This window comes from Rhagoletis pomonella, unplaced genomic scaffold (genome assembly GCF_013731165.1).
Source record: "Rhagoletis pomonella isolate Grant_MI unplaced genomic scaffold, Rhpom_1.0 Rhpom_scaffold_00014, whole genome shotgun sequence".
Classification (NCBI taxonomy): domain Eukaryota; kingdom Metazoa; phylum Arthropoda; class Insecta; order Diptera; family Tephritidae; genus Rhagoletis; species Rhagoletis pomonella.
The window spans coordinates 20,287,178-20,294,825 of NW_023458568.1; positions in this window are offsets into that span (position 1 = coordinate 20,287,178).

A 7,648-nucleotide genomic window follows, 5' to 3' on the forward strand; every position below is an offset into this window, starting at 1 on the left:
AACGAAACACAAACTTATTCTACTGGTATATACATACATACATAGTATGTATGTTTGCAAATAGTGTACGCAAAATAATAGGAGTGCGGTATTTTGACAAATTTTGACTAAAAAAATAAAAATCCTTAAATAAACAAAAGACAAATAGTCAAAACTTGTCAAAATATCGCACTCTTATTATTTCGTGGACAACTGTATATACATTGTACATAGTTACCACAAACAATTCATTGAATACATAACACAAATTTCTCATAACACAAATTCTTTACTCGTATTGCTTTTTAATTTGCTTTGCAAACATTATGGCCTTAACCGTTTCTAAGTTGTACTTATTTTTCAAATTGGTTTTTATCATGTTCAGTTGGGAAAAAACCCGTTCAGCTGCCGCAGAGCTGTGAGGTAAACTCATTACTTCTGTAGAAAATTCAAAGACAGCTTTGTAAAGCTGAGACTTTTTTGCGTCTTTTAAGTTACCTACATTCCCCCAAAACTTTTCAATATTATCTCTAGATACAATGAATTTTTTTCCAATTGCAGCATTTTTTACTGTGTACATATATCTTCTTTTTTTCATTGTCATACAAGTGTGGAAGTGAGTTTGAAATACTCACGAAAGAAATAAAATCGTTCCCGGCGGTTATCTTTTCAGGGTCTAGTGAAGAAACGCTTTTTAAAACAATATTATCGAATTTAAAACGTTTTGCAATTTGTAAACACAATTAAATATAAAAACAACGTATCGTTGATTTGATTTTTAAAATATCAGCTTTTTCTATTTTTTTCTCCGATATACATATATAACTCTGCATTACCTCCAATATACACATCTTTTAGAGGTATAAAATTTAATAGATCATTAATATTTAATGTGCTTAAATTCGCTTTAATGCAAGTTTCACGTTTTATAAAAAATTACAAAATAAGTTTGTAGTTAACTTCGAAGTGGTTATAAATTTTATGTAAACGGAACTCTTCTGATTGAAAATCTAGATTTAATTTTGTGATTATATTCAATATATGTGCAAGAAAATAGAAATATAATTTGTAAAGGGGATCACCTAGTTTTTCAGCTATGTCTTTAGATATATTAAGATTATCTTCTACTAATGAAGAAATAAAGAAAAGTTGCAGTGCATCCCATTGCAATAAAACCCTATCAACCACCTGCTTTAAAGATAACCACCGAGTACCACAAATTCTTAAAATTTTATATATCAACATAGTCTTGGAACTCTTGAAACTGACCAATTCTTTTAGGACTATGTGCGAAAAAGTTGTAGATATCACGCGCAAGTTTGTCTATTTCATTTGGCAATTTCTTGCATGCATGAGAAGCACATAAATGCAGCGAATGGCAGACGAAAGGCATAAAAAATAAATATGAATTCAAAGTTTTAAATTTCGCACATAACCCCCTATTCGACTGGCCATTACAGAAGCGTTATCTGTAGCAAGTCCGATAACATTTTTTGCTGGAATTTGTAGATTATCCAAATGATCTTTAATACAGTTGAATATGAATGCAGCATTACATTCACTTAGCTCAAGTAGCCCAAAAAACATGTCACAACTTTGATGCTTGCTTGTAGAATAAAATCGTGCTACCAGTGCAAGTGCTTTTTTTGAACTAACATCAGTAGTCTCGTCAACAATTAATGAGAAATAGTTTCTTCTCAAAATGTTTGCTAATTCGTGTTTTGCTTTTGGTGCTAAATGATATTTTATTATATCTGTCGATTTTATTCTACCACATTTCATATTTTTTGCTATTTTGGAATCCGGAAAAATACTTTTTAAAACTTGAGGCAATGAATCCATTGTTGACATTGGTAGATTGTGGTCCGCGCAAACCATTACTAAAGAGTGTTCAGCATGTCTCACCTTATGAAGCAGGCTTGTTTCATCCTCTGGGGTAAACAATTTCTCGATGGTGCTTTGGTTTTTTCTGGTGCTTACGCTTTTTTGGTGGAATGCAGTTTTTTCGTGGCGCTGAATATGTGACAAAAGATTCACCAAAGTTTTCTTGCAATATACGCAAAATGCAACACCATTTTGTTCTTCCAACCAATCAAACAAGTCCTTCCTTTTCTCTAAATCGCCTCTCATAAGTTTTGGATGTAGAAGCCCTAAATGAGGCACGATTTAATTTTTGCAAACAGAATTTTGTACGTATATTTATTTCACATTTACCTTTCACTTTCCACGTGCACTTCCTTATTGCTCTCTTTTGGCATGGATTTCGCCTCATTATGAGTTCCACGGCTTCTTTTTGGATACCGTGTAATAAATCTACACAAGCAAATCACACAGTTACTATATATGTTCATTTCAAATGTAAATACAGGGCTGTTTTGCCAAGCATTGCCATAATAAACTTACTGCGGTGTATGCAAAGAAATTCAGGGTTGTATTTACCTTATAAGAGTTACCAAATCAAACTTATTATACAAATAAAATTTTAAGACTTTAGATAACAAAAAAAAAAATTATTTGCCTTTAAACGAGTAATATTGTTCACAGTTTTCAAAACTGATTTCTGTCAGCCAAAAGTATCAAAATGGGGCATTTTTGAACAAAAAAGTATCAAAGTATCAAAACACAAAATTTAGAAAAAAAGTATCAAAATTGATACAATTGTATCAAAACGGCAACGCTGGTGGTGCCACGCCCCCTTTACCGAATTCGGGGAAACTTAACACAAACAATCTGCATAATAGCCCGACTATGCCGTATAAATTTGGTTGAAATCTTGCACTTATTTTTTATAAATAAGATGGGAGGTGCCCCGCCCTCTTTTCCGATACCGCCCATTTTTCTCCATGAGTATGGAATTATTTGATATACCTCTATACCAATTTCCAGTACTCTACCACAAATATTTCAAGAGATATACAATATAAAAATTTTAGTTAGTATGGGAGGTGGCACACCCCCTTTTACGATTTCGGGCAATACGCCGTATAAATTTGGTTGAATTCGGTGAAGCCGTTCTCAAGTTATAAGCTCACACCAAAAACGTGTACTTATTTTTATACATAAGATACATATGCCACGCCCCCTTTTCCAAATTTGGGCAAACTCCACATAAAATATCTCCATGATGGCCCAAATATGCTATATAAATTTGGTTGAATTCGGTGAAGCCGTTCTCAAGTTATAAGCTAACTCACTAATTTTTATATATAAAATAGAGGCGCCACGCCCCCTTTTCCGAATTCAAGCAAACCTCACATAAACCATCTGCATGATAGCCCGAATATGCCGCATAAATTTGGTTGAATTCGGTGAAGCCGTTTTCAAGTTATATGGTCACACCAAAAACGTTCACTTATTTTTAAATTTTAGCTAGTATGGGTGGTGCCACGTCCCCTTTTCCGAATTCACGCAAACTTCGCATAAACCATCTGCATGATAGATCGAATATGCCACATAAATTTGGTTAAATTCAGTGAAGCCGTTCTCAAGTTATGAGGTCACACCAAAAACGTGCATTTATTTTTAACCGACTTCCAAAAACGGAGGAGGTTATCAGTTTGTCGGAATATTTTTATTTTTTTTTTGTTTTTTTTTATGTATGTTACCGCATAACTTTGGACCACGTCAACCGATTTCGATAATTCTTTTTGCATCGGAAAGGTAGTGTCTCAGAGGTGGTCCCATACTAATCTGGTTAAGATCCGATCAGCGGATCATGAGATATATATATATATTTTTTTTATATGGGAGTTGAAGTCGGTTTTTTTTTTTGCTAAAAATTACTAGTTTTTATGTATGTTACCGCATAACTTTGGACCGCGTAAACCGATTTCGATAATTCTTTCTGCATCGGAAATGTAGTGTCTCAGAGGTGGTCCCATACTAATCTGGTTGAGATCCGATCAGTGGATCATGAGATATATATATATATATATTTTTTTTATATGGGAGTTGAAGTCGGTTTTTTTTTGCTAAAAATTACTTGTTATATTTAAATTTTTTATCCTAAACATTATTCGACACTTATAAAAGTAGGATTTTACATTTGTTTCCAATTTTATATGTGAGCTTAACTTTAACAATTTTGAAATTAAATTTTTTTCATGCGAAATAGTTTTCCATTAAAGACTTTGCTTCGAGCACTTTTAAATTAAGTTCTTTCATACTTGCTTGCATGGTTTTAATTATTGCGGTAAGAAGAAATATTTCTGTTCTCAACGTGCATTCTAAAGAGTAGCCTGTTTGAGTTTGGACATCAACAAAGAATGTATCCTGATCGCGTACTATAACCTCACTTGTATCAGTTATTTCGTATGGCATTGGGATAGCGCCTGGGTATAAACGAGCTCGTTTGAAAGTGCTTGATTCGGATGGACAACTAATAAAGTCACTTTCGTTGAAGTGGTTTTCACAAACACGAGATGAATCGCGTAGTACAACAGCACAGCTTTCTTCCCGTCGCTGCCGTCTTAATTCGCAACTAGGTGGTTTAAAACATCGCACTATTTTTAACCGACTTCCAAAAAAGGAGGAGGTTATCAGTTCGTCGGAATATTTTTTTTTTTTTTTTTTTTGTATGTATGTTACCGCATAACTTTGGACCACGTCAACCCATTTCGATAATTTTTTTTGCATCGGAAAGGTAGTGTCTCAGAGGTGGTCCCATACTAATCTGGTTGAGATCCGATCAGTGGATCATGAGATATATATATATATGTATTTTTTTTATATGGGAGTTGAAATCGGTTTTTTTTTTGCTAAAAATTACTTGTTGTGTCCTGACTTTTATTGCATACAGCGCACCGCTCAAACGTTTTGCTCCGTTTCATCTTGGTTTCCTTACATTAAATCTTTAAGAAAAGTCGAACGTATTTACTTATTACCAAACTTTAAATGTACTTACTTGCTCTCCTCGGCGGTTTATCTCTTAACAATTTCCCGTTTATTAAGAAAATTTGTGAAACTTTTTTTAAACAAATTCAAATTTGAAAAAAAAAAATTCAAATGGGTTAATGGGTTTCTTATGAGAGCAATGTCAACAATCACACTTTGTTGAATACATTTTGGATACAGCTATCACAGGCTTTATCGGCCGCCTGTTTAAATAGCTGGGGCTCGCTTGAAATACATACATATGTATGTACATGAAGATGTATAGAGGTGCGCATACTACACCAAGGCGTACAAAGTAGGGATGTTGCGAATGTGGAATTTTAGACATCCGCGGATGCGAAATACCTACTATTATCTTACGCTTCGACTTTAAATTACGAAAGAAGGTGGACGTAGGGGACAGTCTTACCGTAGCATCTCTACAGGCAAAAAATATTGGCTAAAATTTTTGTTTGCCAGATATACGTTTTATCAGCACACTTGTACAATATTCGCATTCGCAAAAGCTCCGCGATTGCGAACTACAAAATATTGGCAATGTCATGGTGAAATAAAAATAAGGTGATGTCAGTTGGGGGTGTTTGTTGTAATTTTGACAAATTCGGTAGCCCCGTTCAGAATGATGCCCCCTTGAACAAAAACTACACTAGAAAAACTCCTTTTTGGTATTGTGCTGAAAACGTAAGAGTCAACATCACTGTCCTTGACATTTCTGTTTAGTTGTGACTTTTCCATTTAATATTTTTTGCAAAAACTGTGATTTTTGTGTATATTCAACAGCTTTTAATTTTGCGATTTTTCAGAGGTTTTCCAGACTTTGGCTACAAATTTAGGTAACCAATTTTAAGTATTTATGCCAAGTGGCAAATAAAGACTAATTATGTTTACCTTCCACAGATTTGTGAATTGTGCTTTTTATCTCAGCGAGAAGCTGCAGTAAACACTTTGAACTTCAGCTGTTTCGCTCTCTCAATAAGTTTTTGCTTACGAAAACGCCAAAACATGAAAATTCGTACCCATTTTTCTGGATATTACTAGAAATGGGTATACCTAACACAACTATTGTTTATTATCTTTAACGTTGTTTTGGTAAAATAATTCTTTAATATATACTTTTTAAAAATAGTATTCAAAGGGCGTTAAAATGGTCCTAAAATGTTCCCCTTTTTTTACTGCATTTATATGCATTGCCGAAATGGGGCTACAAAAAAAGTGAGGTTATGTAACTGACATCACCTTGTTTATTCCACCATGTTAATAACAACACCTTGTTATTATTACACCATGGAAATGCATCAAGTCAAAGTCTCTTTATTTCTAAACTATAATTGATAGGAATGTCAAATATGCGCAACCACGGTTATAAGCCGAATTGGAACTTAAGTTCTGAACACATAGAAAACGTCGACCTACGGGCCACAGCTTCCAATTTGTCATCTTCATAATCTAAACGCTTTGTCGATGAAGACATGATTTTTTTGAACGCGGCAGCGACATCATGAATTAGTATGAGTTTGACATAAAAGAAGAGAAAAAACCTTGTCTGTCGCTGGAAAAATAGAAATAGATCTAATCTGGCCACAACCACAGTCGTCGCGTAGCCCAGTCGTCGCCAAAATAATTATCTACATAAGAATACGTGTTCAAATAATTTCACAGCTGTGGTCCGTAGCTCGTCGTTTTCATTAGGAGTGTACTCGTACGCCCAACTATCTAAAGTTTTAGAAAACTTTTACTGGTTTTGCGTTCTCGTACCCAAAAAACTTGCAAAGTATGGGAAATTGAGAGAGCAAAATGTGAAAGAGAGCTGAAAATTTCTGCAGGAAAAATTTTTCCCAGCTAAAACTTGCAAGTAAGAAAATCAGCTGATCACAAACACATGTTTGTAAATAAACAAAAGAAAATATGGCCTTTTTGGGCTATTTATTGCAAATTTTATTATTAATGCTAGTATACAACGAAAAAGTGAGTAAATTTAATAAGCACAATGTTTGTTGAGTTTATTTTTCGTTAATTTGCTATTAATCTCCAGTTTGTTTACTTTAGTGTGTGCTGACTATGGTTGCCGTATGACATTTTTAGTTTGTACCATAATGTTTCTTTAAATATACCAAAATAGATAGATAGAGATGCAGCATGCTAAATGTTTTTTTTTTTGCTGAAGTTTTCGGTTTTGGTAGGTTGATTGTTGAAATGAAAATTTTATAATTTTAAAGCTACATCTGTAGCTATATCTTAAATTTTTTTGAATCAATGATGGGTGTTTGGAGGAGATACTATTGTTTTTGAATGCGTCACCATGTGATATCACAAATAATTTTGAGAAAAATAACTTATTCATTCCGATATAATTAATTTGTATTTTAAAAAGGTTTTTCTTATCCAAAACTATTCAATTGTATAGAATACATAAAACCACAGATGGCGCTGGTATGACAAGTACTGAGTAACAGAACTACCAGCATTCGAAATTGAATCTTCAAATTCCCCAAACCAAAAATATTACATTATAAATTTTGTGGTGAAAAGAAATTTGAATGACATTTTAAATAAACCCATTGAAAAATATTAAATTACGATCCTAAATTGTGATTAAATTTATAAAAACAAAATATCGTAAAAAAATTGATTCGACAGAAATATATTCTCAAACAAAAGATAAGACATAACTCGCAAACTGTCATTCTATCAAAATAAACTCAAATTCTCATGAATATTGTCAAAATTTTTAAATTGAATGGATAAATTGAAAATATTTATTGAAAAACTATTAAAA